This window comes from Lepisosteus platostomus, chromosome 7 (assembly GCF_059453375.1).
Source record: "Lepisosteus platostomus isolate fLepPlt1 chromosome 7, fLepPlt1.hap1, whole genome shotgun sequence".
NCBI lineage: Eukaryota > Metazoa > Chordata > Actinopteri > Semionotiformes > Lepisosteidae > Lepisosteus > Lepisosteus platostomus.
In genome coordinates this window covers 3,030,740-3,051,154 of record NC_142617.1, presented here as the reverse complement: position 1 = coordinate 3,051,154, position 20,415 = coordinate 3,030,740, and the positions used below count along the sequence as shown (strand labels likewise).

Below are 20,415 nucleotides of genomic sequence, written 5' to 3'. Positions count from 1 at the left end.
GAAATTGTTGATTAAATAAACCACACCTTACCTTTTAGAAGTGGGCACATGCACTGAATTAAAAAAAAGCCTTTCAGACAGTAATATAGCCATTTCTGTGAGAGATTTGTTACAATGCTGAGGCAAAGCTGTTTCACAGATTCTCTCATGGAAACTATTAACATAACAAGAATTAACATCCAAATTGTCCTTCTCATTGGCAGCAGCTGCCCACTACCTTGAGGTCATCTTGTCATGTGAGCATTTTATACTCTTCTATAGATCAACTACTATACAATTCAACTAAACTGACTGCTTTCTGACATGAAATCATTTTGGAATCCATATTTAGAAGAGGACAGCACACTTCTCAGCATAAAACAGAATATAGATGCTAACGTATTATTAAGTGAAAAAATCTCAGCCGCAAACTCAATGTCTGGGTAAAACATAACCCGTAGAAACAGGACCAGTGCTGTGAGGCAACTGTTGCCAAGGAGGTAAATGAATATTTTCCTTCTTTAAATTCATGGAGAAGCATCACAAATCACTGGCTACAGATTTACGTGATAAAGGAAAAGCATTCTCGTGAAAACCTGTCAAGCTCAATTTGAAAGCAAGTCTCCATATGGCCTCAACTCCATATCCTAATAACATAATCAACCTGCATATTATCTGCTGAAAATCATCTTCTCGTCTGTTCTTTGCCCTTTCATCTCTAGGTATTTTGTTATTTTCCTTCATCCTCACATAAAGCTGAAATGTGATTGTATCTTAGAGAAAACATTTTTACTCGCAAGCACTTCCTGTGACTTTGTCCTTGGGATGTGTTCAGCAATAATGATGTTAACCAATCAGCTTAGACAAAATTCTAACAATGCGGCCTTCTATCTTGCAATGTAAGCGTGTTTCCTTTCCGATCAAACTATTACAGAAAAGAGATCATCCCCACTTGTTAAACAGTCATCACCTTGAATTTATAGTTATATAAACACAACTTTGGAAATGATTGTTGAAAGAAAGGAAAAATGAGCATGCAATGCCAAACCTACTGTATCTAGAAATTAATGACATCATAATGAACTTTGATTAACTATCATGCAAGCAATCAGAAAATCCAGAACTCACTGCTGTTTTTCAATTGTTCTGTGCCCTTTTGTTTGGCTCACGACATTTCTTTCACATTATTTCGGGTCACTGCATAACCGTAGACACCATCCAGTAGCATTAACACAATACTTACGACAGAATACAGTACTACGATATCTGCTAAGTGAGTTACAGTATGTAACATTACTTCTGGAGAGTTTGAGACTTTTGACTGGTTGGAAGGCAGGCAATCACAGTACAGCACTGTGTATGAACCTAAGGCTGTAAACCTATTGTGTTTAACTGGCACACATGTGATTGCATTGTCTTGTTTTCTATTATTTTTCCTACAGATCTGTTTCTCTGCTTTCAGAATTCCCACTACTATTTACAGTACATAGAAATGTTCAGCTCTCTTCAGTGCAATTAGAATTGTCTAAGAAACAAAACAGATCCAGAGAAAATGAAAGAAAACAGTAGAAAACAGCAACAATATGTCAGTAAGGTCAATTCTGTATTGTCAACACTGCTGTCTTCTAAGGAAAGCATTCAAAAGTATTAAGTGCTGTTAAAGCTAAAAGTTACAATATGGCAGGAGACGGAGGCAATTCTATGTTTGACAGTTATAATGTGCTTGCTGACATTTAATGTAAAGCTCTGTAATACCTCATCTAGAAATAAAACAGACAACACTGGATCAAGCTCAACAGAAGAAATTGAAAGGCAGCTTCTGCTTGTAAAAGGTAAGTTACTTCACCTGCTATGACTGAACATAGCAGAAATTCTAACCACACTGAACACTCCACTGCATCTCAGGCAGGAATCTTTACGAAGATAAATACGAACCTTTCTGTATTCCCAAAACAGGGAATAAAAGAGATTTTATGGGAGAATAAGTTTTTTTTTTCATTTTTTGTAACAGGTTCAGATCAAAGAAAAATAAATGACAGTACCTTTTAAAACATAAGAGGAACACGGTCCTCTAGGGTGCAGATAAGACCAGAGTCAGTCAGTCACTAACTGAGGAAGCTTATCTTAGTCACTCAGCCATAACTTCACTATCCTACAATATAACTGCAAAGCTGAAAGGGTAGCAGTGAATGGTCACATCTTATCAGTCTGGATTTATTAACGGCATTGCTCAAAATGTAATATATCCATATTCGGAGGCATAAATACCAACCTTTATTGTTAAATGAGTTCTGATGAATGGAATGAAAAACATGATGTACTGTATAGTGTAGGAAGTTCATTCTTACTAGATACCATGATTACAAATGTAAGAGGACACTCGGACATCTTTAGAACAGAATAGTATTATTTTTTGTTGTTAACCTGCAGATTAACAACACAGACATCTCTGTTATGCATACTGTATCTTCATTACAGGTTACTTTAATGTCTACAAAATGCATGCAATCAGCTTTCTATTGCAGTGTACACATGGAAGAATAGTGCATGATAGGAGATTATAGGAGATTATACTCTGGTCAGAGCCCACTGTACAACATTATAGTGCCTTTGGGAACATGAGGTAGGTTCGTTACTATACAAGGATATTTTTCCTGACTAGCTTGTTTTGTTTCTCAACTGACTGACCCACTGCCACACACTGTTCTTTGAATCATGCATGGCCTGTCTCTAGTCTTCCCCTTTAACTGCTACAGTATGAAAATATTTTTCGCCTTTACCATACCACTGCTATTACCTATTCATTCCTATGACCATATCCCACATATTTCGCTCCGTCTCACACAATATGTTTTTCACCTATTGATGTTTAATAACAAATATTTTTACCGCCTCCAATGAGCAAAAACATGTTGATCTCCATTAGTTCTATCCGCTTCTCGTAGAGGGTGCTGGAAATGAGCTTCACTTACCTGGAAGACAAGAACAAGAGGAAAGTGAATAAAAGATTCAAATGGTGATAAAAAGAGTTGCAATTTACACATTCGTCTGAATAGGGTAAATATTATGAAGCTATTACATAAATGTAAATATTATTGTATATCTCCATATGCACAAATATTAGTGAAATATAAACACATTTTAGTTCAGTAATCATCCCTATGCATCCAGTAAATACTGTATTTCAATAATCTTGATGTGAATGCGTTCATATTTTGCGAAGATCTTGGATGACAACAGAAAAGATGTTCCAAGTAGATTTTCTACATGTGTCTCACTGGTTTCAAAACTGTGACCTCTCAGATGTGGGAGGTTCTCAAGGCACGTAATACTGTATATTAACTTATGTTTTGTTTCTTCAAGACTTTGTATACTGTACAATTATTCATAGAGCTACAATGTCTGTTTGTAATAAGCATTAAAGATTTGTGTTTCCTGACATGAAATGTGTTTGAAATGATACATACTGTACAGTAAGTGTAGCTTAGGAGTGGGGACCAATGGTACAATCATTTGTGCTATAAGTGCCAAAGCACTAGCATTACTTTGCATAAATGAAGTACTCTACACCCATGCAAACAAAAAATCTAGATGAAAAGTAATGGGTTAATTTATTTTTCCAATATTTTAGACTGCCCTGCATATAAAGCAGTGTACAGTATATGCATTTAGACTGCCTACAAATAAAGAAGAATTATTTCTGCATTGTCATTAGGGACACTTTTCCAATGAAGAGAAGGTAATGTGATGCGTTTTTAAAATATTAATGTAATCACATAATAATACTTTATAGCTTGATCTGCTGTCAAAATGTTTCAGTCACACTTTCAGGATCCCTAACTGCACAGTTCAAATATCAAACCCAAGACAGTGCGCAGTATCTGATTTTACAGTTTGTATTCTATTAAAGTAGCACACTTTGAACTTAGGAAGTGGTCATTTTTGGACAGTAGTGGAAGTCAGCTTTCTGGCTGTGATGTAAAATTAGGATTAACATTTATAATATCAGCTCACCATTTCCAAAGACTTCCACTTAGTAACCCTTACTTGGTTGCAAATTGACAGGAGATACTACTGTACATTTCACTAGAATCCCTCTTACAGTATTTATTTAAATTTTCATCTGCAGCTGCTGGCCATCAGAACTATCCATCCATTTCCATGTTTTAAAAACAACTAACACTGCAAAAATTGTATTTTCTTCAGTAATCTTATTTCTCACACCTAACTTGTATTATGGTGAGATATTTCTTATATTTCTTTCAAAACTTCAAAATCTCGGGTCATATTGGATGTCTCTAGACATGGTGTTCAAACACTGCAGTGTTTACAGAACCACATGATGATAGATAATTATGGCAAGAACCAGCATTACATTCAATGGCCACTTGTTACAGCCGAGTGGTTTCAAACAAGCTCTTAAAATACCAGTATTTTTTCACAGCTGCATTTGTAAGTGCACAGCAGTTCATCCATTAGTGGAAAGAGTTCATTGTCATGCATGTATTAATCTTCCTGGGAGCCATCTTTTTTTCATACGATCCTGTCCATACTTTTAGCAAATTAGGTTTAAGGTAAGTGGGGCTTGGGTGGCACATTTAATTAAGGATCTGAGTTAAGGCATTAAACCCTAGAAACTAAATTTTCAGCAAAACTGCACAGCATCTTTTTCCCAGCAAGCAATATGAAAGGTCAGATCCAAAGTTTCTGAACCTTAATTTTAAAAGTTTGGTCAAATTGCTTCTAGTGCCTTGGGTCACTGTTCTGTATCATATGGTTAGAAAGAGCTTAATTGCACCAGTAATTATGCACTGAAGAAGAAGTGACATTAATTGACATGTGTTTAAATAATGGCGATCATTCACGAAAATTGAATACTTTCAAACTGTGCCATTACTTTAAGTGTAACTTTTTAATGGTAATTATACACAATTAACAACAAAACTGCTTAGACAGTCTTGGCTTTGTCGGGAATGCAGATTAGTGTCACATACATGAACTTTAATCATCACAAAGGGATGGTAAGGTGGTTTACTGTCAAAATTTGTTTATCAGAGAGGAGCGTCTGAAAGTCCCTTCATGAACAATTTGAACATTTTGGCACTGTAGAAAATTGTGTCTTTGGGGTCATCTAATCCGATCTCAGAGATTAAAGTCAATGCTCCTCTTTCAAATAAATGTAAAACATAATATACTGTAGTACTAAAGCAATTTCAATGCTAACAGCATAAGACAGATGTTTAAGCCTCATGTATTATACTTTCCTTTTCAGGGAAATATTAACTTGTACTGAAATTAAAACTTAAGTCATCCAACTACAAATAAAGTGATACAAATAAAAACTACTATGTCAATTACGGTTTAATGGTAGAATTCTATAAAGAATACATACTATGAATCGGTGATTTAGTGAATAAACAGCTTACTCCCCCCAAAAAAGGCAACACAAATTTGAACATTGCAGGTACAAAACCATTATGAAAAGAGGAGATTGAATGTACTGAAATACCTTAAATTTCAGGAAGGTTCCATCTATTTAAGTTCATTGTCTTAATTTAATTAAACCCCAAATTAATTATTTAAACAAAACAAATTGAACATATAAAATAAGCAGTAGTGAATAATCTCTTAAATTTGTCTACTGTTAATGTAAATCAGCACAGAAGATCCCTCTTTGGTATTGTTATTGCTTGTACAGTATTTACTTCTCTCACCTCAAGAGTTAAATAACAACAGTGTGAATCAAAGCCAGGCCCCAGGCTGCTAGCGATTAGTCTGGGCTCTTTATTGGAGACAGCCATATAATAAACTGTATTCTGCATTCAGCTGCTGTTTATCAAAAGAGACAGTCTCTCTTATTTTGTTCCTCCTTCTTCCAGAAGCTGCTACCACCCTGGGCAATAGCAACCTTTCTGTAATCTCTGCTTAGCCATTTAACTTGTCAATGTTTATAGCATTTCATCTATCCAGACATTCATCCTTTCCTTCTTTTCAGAATTGTCAGCACTTTGCAGTATCAAACTAACATGATGAGCCCTCTTAGTTTTCCACGTTTCATTTCAATTGTGGTTGACCTCAAAGAACGACATTTTTCTGTTGGTATTTTCTACATCTTTGTCAGGCAAGATAATGCAAGGGAACCCTCCCAACTAAGCTAGTGCTTTGTCAACTCGATCTGTCTCAAGCTCAGAATGAAGGTAAATGATATCTTACACCCACAGCACAAACGCCCAGGGCATTATTAGATAGAAAATTAAATAAAATGAGTTAAAAGTGATCTAAAAACCTACTGTACATATTGTAAGAAAGGTTACAAACGAGAGGAGGCTGTACAGCCCATTTAGCGTGTTTGGTTGCTAGCAGCTAATTGATGAAGGATCTCATACAGTTGTTTCTCAAAAGAAGCCAGGACTTCATCTTCTTTACATAACTGGTACAGTATCTTGTTCCGGAATTCCACAACCAATTTTGGAAAAAAAGGTTACTTGTAGCACCTCCTAGTGATCCAGCGTGGCTCAACCAGTAAAGGTGCTTCCCCAGGAGCAGGATTGCAAGTTTAAGCCGGGGTCATGCCACTCTCTGACTTTGACCAGGAGTTCACCTAGAGGTGCTGCTGAGAGTAATGCAGATTTAGTTGGCTACCAGAGAAGTATCAGGTGCTTGCAGGCTTGCACCACTGTTGGTGTGCATCTCTTACAATCGGCACTAAACCTCTCATGTCTGGGTTGAAGGAATCCACTTCCACTCTCTCAGTCTCCGCCATGTGCGATTGCAAGGCTCAAGGCCGTGAGAAGAGATATAACCCAATTCCCGTTGTGAACTTCTGTTCACATTTTTTAACTCTCCTCCATGTGGTTTGCACATGTGTGCTTGGGTTTGTGTTTCCCTGCCGATTGTGAGGAGATCCTCTGAGATGAGTTTGTTGATGCATTTAAGAGTCTGCTATTACATCATTATATTTCACCCCAGCATTAATAGATGTGTATGTTATTTTAAAACAGGTATATTTACACAGAAGCAAGCAGTCTGAAGAAAAGAACATGAACAGCAACCTGACTTTGGTATATTACTCACTCACTTACAAATTACCCAGGAAAGCTGAACAAAAATATGGAAAAATGCCACAATATGCATTGCCCAGAAGACACCAACTGCAGGTAATGGGAATTGTAGAAAGCATGCTGTGATTTACTTGCACTCCAAAGGCTGCTTTTTGTGTGGATGTATGATGCATGAATGCACATATGTCTTTCCCAGTGATCTTTAATTAGAATTATTTAAATTAACACATATTTTGCTCATGATAACAGTGTTTGCAAAATGAGCCTCTTATTAAGTCTAAAATATTCATACTTTGGTACACATACAAAAATAATTAAAACCTCATCCACTTAATTCAAAGTTTAAACTTTTCTGTGTGTATGGTACCCATTCTTTTATATATCCCTACTATTTGTCTTTCTTATAAATTTGCTACTAAGTCATTAGGGCTGATATTTATCGTGTTATATACAGTAGGGCTTAATGCATAGGCATGTTTATAAAAACCAAATAAATAACCAGAGTATCCCATAGTATGCTGTTTGTTAGGTTTGTTAGATGTTCCAAGGTAGACAAAACATACAATCACCTAGGCTGGTTCTTGAGAGTTTTAAAGCTCTTTTATAGGGAGACAGGAGTGTTATAACCCCCTCTAAGGACATGGAAGAAGATCAGCTATGGATTACTTGATCGAATCATGCGATCCATTATTAATGAGGGTGGCCTTCCATTTTTTACTCCGATGTGACCTTATTTTCTGCTGATTCTTTAATCCAGCTAATCTGCTGTGTCTCTTTACACACTTAGAAACATGTATAAGCTGTGAACTGCCTTGGTCACTGACCATTACTTATTTTAATACCTAACCTTTGCAGTCTACGGGATGGAATCTTGAAATCTCAGACCTTTCTCTTTTCTCTAGACTGAAGTTCCCTCCATAGATCCACATGGACAGTTTTTCTTTTACATAATGCTATAGGAAACAGCAAAGATACTGTATTTTTATTTAGCAAATGTGGTACCCAGTGTTAGGAAAGGATTGTTAAATAGTTACAAGTCACTTGTCTAATGGATTACTCTTTAAAATTTAACATGTTGGGGGGAAATTTGAAAAGATTATCAATTATTGTGATCTATGTAGTTTTTGAATAATCACTATGCAAAGTAATTAACTTTAAATCAATTTCTCTTCACTTCCTATTAATTAAAAAATATAATCTGACATTAGCAACTTCCATCAGAATTGCCTTTATTTAACAAATACAGTACAAGTTAGTTACTCTGGTGTACTTGGTGCTGTAAAAACAATCTACATACTGTATACCATATACAGTACCACAAACAAGACATCAGTGAGGCAGTGCACATACTGTACAACTAGGAATTCTGGTTAAAAAAACATTAGAAAGAAGCTGTTCAAAAACGGAATGGCTCTTGTATTAGTAGGCCAGTAGCATCTTCCTCAGAGAAGTTGATGGAACAGGTGGTCCTGGGTAGGAGAGATCATCTGCAATCTTTCCTGTCCCTTTCTTTGCTCTAGAATTGTAGAAATCACCAGTGCTGGGCGGATGACAGCCAAAGACTCTCTCCGCAGAGACAACAACACACTGTAGTTTGCCTTTGGAGTAGACAGTTGTTTTGCCACAACAAACAGTCATAGAGGAAGCCAGAAGTCTCAATAATGGCTCTGTAAAACTGTATTAGAATTAGTGGGGACACACCCCATGGCCTTTATCATTATCTGTCGTGCTTTTTTTTGTCATACTGGTGATATTCATGTCCCATTTAAGGGTATTAGAGCTCATAATTCACAAAAACAAAAAAGGACTCCACCACACTCACTGCCACATTATTGATTACCAGGAAGAGAGGTTTTGGAGAATGTTTTGGGTAGTTGGTAGCACCTGAAGCACCTCCCTATAATAAATGGTTTCATCATCATTAGTGATGAAACCTACAAGGGTGATGTCATCCTTAAACTTAATTAATTAGTTTGACTGAACATTCACTAAAGGTGTAGTCCTTGGTCTACAAGGAATAGAATAATGGGAAAACATGTGTCCTTGAGGTACACTGGTATTCAGAGACAGTCTGACAAATAAGGGCCTAGCCACATAGTGCATTATGTTTTTAAAGTAACTTTCTCCAGTACTGTTCATACCTCTCTCCACATGTAATCCAAGTGCCTCCTGACAGATATTTCACAACCCCAGGACATCCTCTTCACATTGTAAGTAATGACTGTCCTTTTAATCAGCCAAATAAGCAGAGCCTCACAGGAATATCAACACATTTGTCATTGTTCTTTCTTCACTAAAATAAATTCTCAGAGACTGCTGCTGTGACACCTAAACCCAAGCATTGCAACTAACTACAGTACATAATCTGAGAGCATGCAGTATGTTAAAAATAAAAAGGGAAATGGTTTAATAAAAAATACTAGAAACCTACCTATCTACAACATATTATAAGAGGTTAAAGCTGCAACATGTTTTCTTAAATTAAGTTGATGGTACAGTATATTTTAGTATGGAGAGCATACAAAATAACTGGCAGTTTGCACTATGGAATTTCAAGGAGGTTAGCTAATGTCAGGTCATTAATTATGGATTCTTGTAATAAAAAAAACAGCTGGAACAGCAGCACAATTAAAAATGTATAAATGGACAACTATAGGCATACAAATAATTACAACTTCGTAACTACAGATTTAGCAGGGTTAATTAAAGCTGCAATTTCATTATTTGACTGCTTAGATCTAACTGAGTTTCAAGTACAGCTCATTCAGTGAGAAGTGAAAATTTTTATTTTTACTGTCCATTAATTGGAAAACTTAAAATGGTTTAAATCCTCTAATACATGTTTTTTTGCAATTAAATAATATAATTGAAACTGAATTAATAACATGTATTAAAGCGCTCAGCTCTAATTTAAATTCAGAGTAAACTGTCTTCATGGTGTTTTATAAAGACTTTAAAATAAAAAATAATACTGTTTTAAATAGGAATATTATAATACTTTTATTTTCATGATAACCACATGTGAAAGATTTAAAGAAATCGTTGCAGATGTTTACAAGAAAGTGGAATACGGTACCACTACCAGCTATATAAATATATTATATTTAGATACATAGGTTAATTTCATTAATGACTATAACTATGACTATTGTTTTCAGCTACGAATTTCAGCAAAATGTATTTGATTCCATATTATTCATATTCCCTATTAAGTGGATTTAACTTTTTTTTACAACAATAACAACAGCAAGTATTCATAGAAAAGGTTAAAACATAACAGCTTTCAATAAAGTATATAAAATGTATACATTTAGATTGAGCATGTCAGAACTTTTCCAAAATAGTTAGTAACTCAGAGTTAGTATCTGAGTTAATAAATGAATATTGATTATGACGTTCAGAGACATTATACTTCTATTGTTTTTATTTTCGGCTACTAAAATTCCCCTTCAGTTACATAATACCATATTAATATTCCATATTAAGTGGATTGAAAGATGCACAGTAGAGAAGCATTTAATGAAGCAATCGTTTCACTAATATCTACTTTAACTCACCACAAGTGCCACCTATCGATCCCCTTTGGCCAGTGAACCCCACACCCTGCTGTGTTTTGGTACCACCAACGCAGTAATAAGAATTAACGCGCCTCACTTCGTCTTGTCTGATTACTCTAGTCTGACTTTGGCCTTTCCCTCAAGCCACTGCCCTGCTGTGGGAAGTGTTTACCCCAGTTTTAGATTCATGGGTTACTCAAGCAGGTTTTCCTCTATGATCCATAGGTCCTTTGCACCATCCACTTACAATCCATCTTCAAAAGCTTCCCAGTCTTCCTAACGTGATGCTTACACAGCCATGCTTAGCAGTTGGGATGATATCTACTGGGTGATGTGCTCCGTTATGCTGGCCTTATATTTAAGGCTTTTTATTATATATTAAAATATTAATATTTTATCATATGACACAAAACATTCTGCTGCGTGACGGCAGTATTATTTGCTAACCGGGAAAACTCTGAATTCTTTCTTGCCACTCACCCACACAGACTGAAAATATAGGACTGAGATATACAGTAGTTAATGAACTGTATGAACACTGATGCCCATCTCACACATGTAAGATTGCAGATCTTTCAAAGTCACTGTTGGCTTCAACCATGGAATCTCTAATGATTTACTGCCTGACTAATAGGTCAGTTTCAGAAGAAAGCTTGATCTGGGTAGTTTCTTGGTGTTTACTGTTGGATTTTCAAAGATATTGTGTCTTCAAATTCAATATCTAAGGATTTTTAGAGACTTTGAGAGAGTACTTTGAGGTGACATTGAACTATCTTGATCACACACATAGAGTTGTTACGACTTTGTGACGTTTCAAACTAATCTTTTGCACCTGAGATGATTTAGGGTTGCTACAACAAAAGGATTAAATACTTAACTAAACAATTAAACTTAAAGCAATTAACTGAGAATCTTTTTTGAATAATTGAATAATTGAACTGATTGACATTTTTTTAAACTTATTGTAGCTGTTTGGAATAGACTGCGTAGATTCTAAAGGTAAAGTCACATTTGAAAGTGTTATGATGATTGCAAGCTCAATCCACAACAAAATGTGGATCTTTGCATTAATCAGTGAAGTGCAAGCCTCACCTGGATATCGTGTGCTAATCATTCTGTTCCTGCAGACCCTTTACACAAAAGGTTAGGGGGATAAGTGAGAAACTGCTTCACTGATTCTAAATAAGGGGAAATATTAGGATGGATAGACTGTGCGAACTAAAGGTTTTTAGGGTTCTCCAATTCCAGTACTGACCAGGTCCCGACTTGCTTTGCTTCTGAGATCTGACATGATTAGGCCTAAGGTGGCAACAACACTTACAAAGTAACAAAGTAACAACAGTAACAAAGTAACAAAAAACAAACATAATATTAAATGAAAAACATCAGGTCCTTTTTTCTTATTCTTTATTTTGGGGAAAAATGAAATACTAAGCCTGCAGCCCTCACCAGGAAAAGAAACAGAATGAAAACAGATGGATGTACAGTACTTTACAAGCTTACAGTTTTAATAAAATATGATTTATAGACGAAGGATTAAACCAAGCTCTGTGCATGTGGTTCTGAAATAACTTTCATTCTGTACAATTAGCTTACCCCCAGGATACCATGTGCTTATATTTTAGAAGTCATCAAATTAAGTTGCAAAATGACTGGCACGTCAGCAGCAATAAAACGAGATAACAAGAACAGCCACTGATAACTAAAAAAAGAGTGAAAATGGAACGGGGCATGAGTAGCTTAATTAAGCCGTTTGTTTCAGTTAAACACGGGGAATAGATTTCTCTTATTCTATTCAGAAGCTCAGCGAGTTTAATTTCCAATAAAAAAAGGCCGTTAACAAAAACAACATACACGACAACTAAAGGGAAGAAAAAGTGCTTCACAGAGGGGTTTGTAAAATGTTAAGGTTTAATAGACTTATTAAATGTAGGTATAAATATCCTGCAGCAGCAAATGGATATAATTACAGAAAGACCTATCAGCTGCACCGGTCATAACTGTAATCAGACTTCATGTTCCATGTAATTGTATGATTAAAAAGTGCTGCTGCTCCAAGGGAACAAAGAACATGAACCCAGGTAGAGAGAAGCCAGGAGCTGAATTAACCCACAGTCTGCCAGCCTTTGATGAAGCCTGTGAGGAGGGGCCGATCTTGCGGGGAGATGTACATGGTAAATTATTAAAATATTCCTTGAAGCTCTTACATTTTATGTCTGCTAGCTGGCTGGGAAAACTGCAGAGATTAAGAAGAAATGTGTCCGTGCTTTTGACACCCATTATTACTCAGCAGCCAGATCATGGGGATTCATGCAAAAGGAAAGTGGGTGTTTGGGTCTAGTACTGTCTAGCACTGGGCGTTTGAAAGAATGGCAACTACAGGAGCAGGCTGCTGTGGGGACAGAGGAATTGCTGTGCCTGCATTACGAGGACACAGGATAAGACAAGATCACTTTATTGGCCATATACAATTTCCTGTATTAGGAATTTGTCTTTTTACATACCCCAACTTGCTCTCCCTGAGACACAAAGACAGGGAGAGAAGCTTGGGGTCAGAGCGCAGGGTCAGCCATTGTACAGCGCCCCTGGAGCAGCTGGGGTTAAGGGCCTTGCTCAGGGGCCCAATAGAGTAGGATTCCTCTGCCGGCCCCGGGATACAAACCGGCAATCTTTTTAAGTTTTATGCAGCTGGAGTGACTGGCAGTGTGTTATTCTATATCTCATTACAACATTGGGTTCTTTGTAGCTCACATGCTTTCTGGAAGTGCATTAAAAAATCTCGGCGCCTGCTCATCTCAAGGTTATTTTTCTTATTGGTTTGAAGGTAAAAGATCAAGAAAGGTATACAAAAGAAAAACGGTATTAAATGTGGAACATCAATCAGTAATTGAATTAGGAAAAAGGCAATGTCAGGCATGGTCTAGTTTTATCTGGTATAATGCAGTCAATAGATTTTATACATATATACTGTACAGTACCTTACATATAGAGAGAATTAGATGGATATACAGTACAGTATGTGTTCCCATATGTGTGTATTTTCATGGTCAGAACAGTAGTTAAGGAAATACAGGCTGACCTTGTTTCACACTGTGCATCTCAATCACAGAAGCTACACAATGCAAGAAGATTTAATCAAGGAAAGAAAAAGAGTAGTTTCAGACAGAAGACCTTGAAAAGATCACAGTGGCAGAAAACTACAATACTGATTGTAGTACTAAAATCAAGGAAGAGAGATCCAGACATTATGCATGTTATTTAATTGTAATCTTAATTCAAAGTATGTGTTATAAGGTGTGGATTTTTGCTTCACTGATTCTGGACACAGCCAGTCACTGCAGCATACAAAGAGGTCAAAATAATCATTAGAAATTCTTGTGAGACTGGCAGTGCAATTTATTTATCTTGCTAAAATGCTTTCATGGGTCAGCAACTTTACCGTTACTGACATGTTTGGATGAATACAATAATTTATTTCATTTGCAATTGATTTAAGGTTAGTGAAAGAACTTTGCATGTATTTCTTTATATCTTATGACAGTCTATACTGCATACAGTACATTTTAAAAACAAATCTGTACATCAGACACACGTAGTTTATAGGAATTTCTCATTGCATAGCAAAAATCATATTTTTATTGGAACTGCCTATAGTCACCCCCCCAAATACATCATTATAGACTGGAAGACTAGAAAAGTAATAAAGCATAGGTTCAGACAAACAGTGAGTTTTATAACTACAGTTTTGTCAGGGCTAGTTTTCCACCCATTCCTAATTCCAACTAAACCTTTAAATCACTACTGTATGTCTTAAGACCGTGGTAAATGTGCATGATAGCAGTAATTTCTAATACTTTTGCCACTTTGACAAGATTTTCAAGGGTATTGTATGCTATTTCCTATACTGTATTTCCCAATGTACTACTATGATTAGAAATTGTTTTACAATATTTTGTATCTCCAGGATACTAAATTTAACTTTGACTAGTAAGGCAGGACCTTTCTTTAAGAAATATTGCAGTATTGCTGTCTGTAATGATGTGGTACTTGTTTTAAATTCAAGCTGCATTGAAAGACAATCATTGCTGCTTAAACCCTGCAGCTAGCATTGCTTCACCTTAGTTTAATTAGAAATGTTTTTTTTCCAAAGTAGCACAAGGACCATTGTAATACCACACACAAGTTCCAAAATCCACTTGAAGATCTCTGACATTTATTTATACCTGATTGCATTTGTCAAAAATGACATCTTTAACAGTCATCTCTCCTAAAGACAGTTAAGAGCATTTTGAATTTAGACTTCAGAGTATTTATTGTAATAAAGTAGGCATTACAAATGTTTTATTCTCAGGAAACAAGTGGAATCATGCCATGTGGACAATGTTTGAGATTAAACATTCAGAGAGAGAGAGTAAAGGCCCAGTAAGCTTAAATTCAAGTGCATTCTTTCAGAACACCAATTTACAAACACTCTTGCCTGACTAAAAAAAGATGTTAAGCTGACAAGGTGAAAACTAAATGGAAAATGACAACTAATGCAGAAGAAGCATGACTAATAAGGCCTTTATGTGTCCTGACTACTGAAAATCACCATTTTTGTTTTGAAAGACAGGAATCTAAACCTTGTTTCTTTTCTTTTTTATATTGGCAAAGTCTCAATGCAGTCCTTTTTACAAGCTGAAATTGGAAGGGGATTTATCTCAGCACAATTCGATTTACATTCACTTGGTTGGAACACACATTTTAAAAGACAGTATAATTTCAAACTGTGAGACTAATACCTGACATCTTTAGTGCAGAAACTTCTAAAAGAAAAAGGAAAACAAAACTTTGGTGTATCTTCTTGGAGATTTGTAAATTATGAGTGGAATATAAGAAGGCAGAAATCCTGCAGAAATTACTCAAAAGTCATTAGTCTTTTATTTGAACCTTTTACTTTATCAATCAAAATATAACATTTATCACAAAACCCAATAAAACAGGTGTTTCAGTTGTTCTTGCTATTACATAAAACAACAACCTGCATAAAGCAGGATCAATAATTACATAATTAGCATAGTGAAATTGTAAATGACAGTGATAATGATAAAATTAGGCAAGTAAGTCTATGAAATTGTGTTTTATTTGCTCTTAATTTACAATCATAGGCTATTTATAGTAAATGTACAAAGAGCTGCAAATGGGACAATATTATGAGAGAAAATACTTTAAATTTAAACAGCTTACTCCACCTTACTGTCTGTTTTCTATTACCCTAGGGGTCTAACAACACCACAAAGCTTCCCAATAAAGTTTAGTTCTGTTCACTCATTGTTCAATTAGCATAATTTCTTCAATAGCATATGCCACCTTCTCAGCGAACAGCTGTTGAGCTTCATACTTCAATGGTCTGCGGTCTGAAGGTGATTTCTCTCTCATTCTTTTTTAAAAAAATGCCAAATGTTAAAATACAAATTGCAAAGGAGCAGAAACACTGCACCAACGAAGGAATAAATAAAATCTTAACCATCTGTAAACTGAAACATTAGGTACTCCTCCTTGATTTTTTTTATAATTATGGGCTAAATTCAGTGCACAGTGAAGGTTTTACAGTACTTGATTTTTGGTGTATTCTACAGTTTCCACATCATGACGGAATGAGGAGCAATTTAAAACAAAGAAATGTGTTTCTTCTTCTGTTCTTAAATTGCTTTATTTGGTTGAAAACGTTTTTTGTAGATCATTTTTTATCAATACAATGACATAAACAAAATGCCACTAATACACATGAGGACCCATGCCTTAGCTCTTAATCTCATATAGACTAAGAGCTAAGGCATTAAGTCAGGACTGACAAAATCCAGTACACATCCCAGAAGGAAAGAAGGCTGGTCACAATTAAGTCCAACAATTACTATCTTCTGCAATTTGTAAATACAGCACATACTGAATATATTGCCCATAATACTCAAAGCCCACAGTAGGTAGCTGCTTTCAAATTCAAAACTTGAAATATCTACAGTACATTAATTTTAACATGAGAAAATCACTGACACTTTTACTTATATGTTTCTGCATTACGATGAAGCTCCCATCAGCCAGATCCACAAATCACAAAAGAAAACTTTGGTGCAGGTGCAAACGGACCTGTTTAGACACAATTCAACAGGGACTCTACTTCTCTACAGCTGGGTTGTGACAGAGCTGCTTTGAGCGTTAAATGAAGTTTACATGGTTCTCCGTGGACTTGCCAATCCTCGTTAGCAGCATCTGTTCCCTTTTTAATGGCCCAGGAGATGAATGGCTGCTCTCTCCTACACCTGCGATTCTTGTCTCTTTCAGCATCTGTCTTTTCATTCTACGCTCCTGTCTGATTGACGAATGACCTTCAACATCATCGCTACCATCAAAGCCATTACATTCCCCAATTGTTTGTTTTTTTCAGCCTAAAACCTACTTCTTTTGTTTAATTGCCTAACAACAACAACTGTGGCTGAAAAGTGAAATACCTGTTAAGACTATGTGCTTGGGAAAATCTTAATTTGCTCGAACAATTTTCTACAACCCAAGCAGCACTCACTCAGTGACTGAAAAACCTGCTCAGTAATGCTTCTGCATGAGAGGTTCATTGGCATAAACCCAGTTTCTGCACAACAATTAATATAACATGAATTGTAATTATCATAGGGATGTGCGACAGTATTTTAAAATACATTAGGAACTAAACTTATAATATCCTTAATATTCTGTAGTGTTCTAAACTACACTGTTACTGATGCAAGTCACAGAGGGATACATTTTTAATATAACTTTCAATACATGTTTGGTTAGGGAAGAGCTTGCTTCTAGCAGCAGTTACAACCTACTGCAAAGAGTTCTATATCCAATTATAAGCAATGCCAGCCTTTGCTTTTTAATTTTATTTGGATCAGTCTTTTAAAAACACATCATACTGATGTGGCTTAAATTGCTCCATCACATTAATTGTATCTCTGTTCTACAGCTCCCATAAGGCACATTGTGCTGCACTTAAAGTATAACCTTTGTAGCATAAACCTTGGATAACAGCTCATTAAATAGGGCCTTGGGGTATACAATAGAGAGGTCCCAATGTATTACACAGTTAGTAATCAGGTTTCCATTTTTGCAGTCCTTTACTTTCTAATTATTAATCTATTCTCACTGCTTTAAAAAGCACAATTACATGATCTGATACAATAACATGAAAGGCTTTGACTAGAGATGACTATCTGGCTATTGCCTTCTCTTGATCTTGAGTTGCAGATTCTAGATTTAAACTAATTTTAAAAATCTGTTTCGGGGGCAAAATAACATGCAAATGAATTGCTTTAGTTCATATACAAGACAGGGGTGAATGTAGTGAAGTGGTTTACCCATTCTTACCCATTCTCATTAGAGCTGCCACAACGCCTGCGTTTTAAGCTTCATTTTTATTGTTGTCTCATTCTCCCCACTCAGTGAAAAAGTATTTATCAGCCTTAACAATATAAGAAATTTGCCACATTTACCAAAAAAAATGACAGACTAAACAATAACAAAACTAATCTTACAAAAACATAGGAAACCACAATCACAATATAGCATGAAGCAGAGATATGCTGGGCCTCGTCAATACTGGAATGACTTATTTCCAATAAGAGAAACTGTTTCTGTTGTACAGAATCTACTGTTTTAAAACCACGAAGGGACAATTTCCTCTCTACAGCCCCCCCCCCAAAAAAAACAGTGTCCCACTGGATGAGATAGTTAAGAGATGTTCACACTAATGGGTAATTAAATTTGACCTGGCACTATTCATTTCAGTAGAGTTGTTAATTCTGTAAATGGCTAAATTCTACTCTGGGCTTACACAAACTGGCATCCCTAAAGTTACTTCTTTATTCAATTTCTGAGTTCCTGACTTGATCTGGACATAATGGATTGCAACAACCAGGTGGATATTACACTTCAGGATAAAGTGTGTGCCCTCTTCTATTTGTATACTGTATGTACTGTACAGCATTTTAGGAACCCTTTGGATAACAAGCATTTACTGTATAAAATGCAAGGAATATTATTTCTTTCATTATTATTTAATTTTAGATTGCTACTGTAAAGCTCTTATTGCTTGTTATTTTAATTTTCCTTGAATGACAGATCAATAAATCTAGCGTAGATTTATTGATATTGTGTTGTCAATGTTGGCTTATTGTTAAGAATTGTTTAAGCAATAGAGGCAAATCATTTCATTTTGGTTACTAGCCAAAATAAATCCTAAGTTATAGGAGTTGTACTGTATATGGTTTTCTCTGTTAGAACTGACTAAACTGAGTAATTCAAAACTACTCTGAGAAATATTCAGAAGAAAATCGCAAGGAGTGAACATATCACAGTATCAGTGACATTGTATAGCTACATACAGAAATGTACACAACACACAATAGATCAACACAAGAAAACCTTGTAAACCAGATGGTCATCTTATTCTTACCATACAAAGAGGTCTGCACTTTTCGTATGGCAGAATATCTAAGCACCATGAACTGTCAGGAGAATCACCCAAATAGTAAGAAGAGAAAAGTGAAGAGATCTCTGTCTTCTGGAAGACAATGACTTCCAGTTTGTCTGAAATAAAACAAGCCTACAACACTGACAGTACATTACACTATGCAGGAAAGCTTTTTTATATAAATGCATCTTCTTCATTTTTTTGGTCATGAAATGACTGGTTGGTATCAGACGATAAGTACCATTACCTGACAAAAATAACAAGATACAGTATGTCATGCTTGACAGAGGAGGATTCTTCCCCGGATACTTCTGCAATAAGCATTTCTTTGTGCTCTGTGCAGGTTTCACCTTGAACTTAAATTGATGCTGTGTTAACTGAAAGTGAGTATCAAGTCAAAAGCACAAGGTAATACTGGGCCTTTAACTCCCTTCACAGGTCAGGAACCTGCCAGATGTTTCTAACAACCTGCCACCAAGGGATACAGTTGAGTCTCTACTGTACAGTATGCTCAATTCACAAGAGATGGGTCACCATTTTTCGGAAATATGGTTCTCCAGAGATCTGACCAACTATCCTTGTTTAATTTGGGCTGTGGAGTTAATTTTATACTGTACATGCAGACTCCAGTGTAGCATGGATAACAGTCTGCTGGAAGATGTGGTAGTACAGTATCTCTCTATCGGTAACTTACTGTAGGTCATAACCCTACAAAGTTTATAAGGCAGAGAAAATGAGTATTATATTCTAATATTACTGATCATCCTGAATATACTGTATTTTAAAAAGTACTCGTTTTTTTCTCACCTAGATGCAAATACCAGACATGTATAATTACAGCATTCACACTACTCATGATCAAGTTGTACTATATGTCCTGCCAAAGTAAAAAGTAAAAAGCAAAATTGCCAAAGTAAAAAGAATTGTACAAATTACACTTTTAGGCTGGGACCATCCATTGTTAAAAGATAGTGTATTATTTGTCACTGTCAGTAAACCTTTGACAATGATTGATCCCTTATGACCATTTTGTAACAGATAGGTTATTTGAGTCATGCAAGTTTTAGTTTTCTTGTGAGTAACATTATAATATTCATGCTCTTTATCATCACAAAGTGGTTCACAGGGTCTTTGGACATTTTTAAAATTACAAATGGCTTGTATAAATTAATGCCGTATATTGAACTCTTTCTTTGAATTTTCCAGAAAAAGCATCCATTATGTTACTTTGACTCATAAAAGAATCAATCTCTTTTCAGGTAAGTGGAAAGTGGAATTTTAGCTTCTGTGTACTGTATGTGTCATTATACAGTAGATTCAGAAGGTTGAG

The 20,415-nt window shown here is 35.7% G+C and overlaps 1 protein-coding gene and 1 long non-coding RNA gene across 3 annotated transcripts in view; one reads left to right on the top strand and one right to left on the bottom strand.

The window, feature by feature from the left end:
• Positions 1 to 20,415, bottom strand: part of lsamp (limbic system associated membrane protein) — a 628,278-nt gene that overhangs the window by 412,794 nt on the left and 195,069 nt on the right. The gene's annotated exons all lie outside the window — the stretch shown is intronic.
• LOC148657888 (uncharacterized) lies at positions 1,637 to 19,575 on the top strand. Of its 2 annotated transcripts, XR_015940536.1 has the most exons (4): positions 1,637 to 1,811; positions 2,925 to 3,036; positions 6,981 to 7,136; positions 19,524 to 19,575. It is a non-coding gene; the product is annotated as an uncharacterized LOC148657888 (long non-coding RNA). The 2 variants fall into 2 exon arrangements; XR_015940537.1 differs by lacking the exon at positions 2,925 to 3,036.